The sequence below is a fragment of the Sebastes umbrosus genome, chromosome 2 (assembly GCF_015220745.1).
Source record: "Sebastes umbrosus isolate fSebUmb1 chromosome 2, fSebUmb1.pri, whole genome shotgun sequence".
NCBI classification, from domain to species: Eukaryota; Metazoa; Chordata; class Actinopteri; order Perciformes; family Sebastidae; genus Sebastes; species Sebastes umbrosus.
The window spans coordinates 18,354,184-18,354,602 of record NC_051270.1 but is presented as its reverse complement, the minus strand read 5'-3'; positions in this window follow the sequence as shown (position 1 = coordinate 18,354,602).

The following is a 419-nucleotide window of genomic DNA, read 5'->3' as shown; positions in this document are numbered from 1 at the left end:
GGCAACGGGCAGACCTGTGCATCTATCCCATAATGATGAACATATCCCTGCAGGGGGGTCCTAAGGTAGAGATGCAGAAACAGAGCGTCTTTTTTTTTTTTGGTTATCTATTTGTCCCGCAGTTTACCCATTGGCCCATCCTCAATGCAGTTGTCGCTTTTTAGTTTTCCCATCATTCACATTCGCCGCTCGTCTCTCTGGACGTCGTGTCCCCCCTCTCTCCGTCTCTCAGACGCAGTAGACGCCAGTAAGCACGCAGTCAGAGTTGTAACAGAGCCGTTAATCTGCGCAGACAGACAGATGGGTTGACGGACGGGGCAGGTGCCGCTGTGTTTGGGATTGTCTTGTGTTTTGCAGCCGGCTCGCAGCGTGAGGCTTGCCAGGCGAGGTGACGAATAAATCTGTTCCGCTGAATCAGG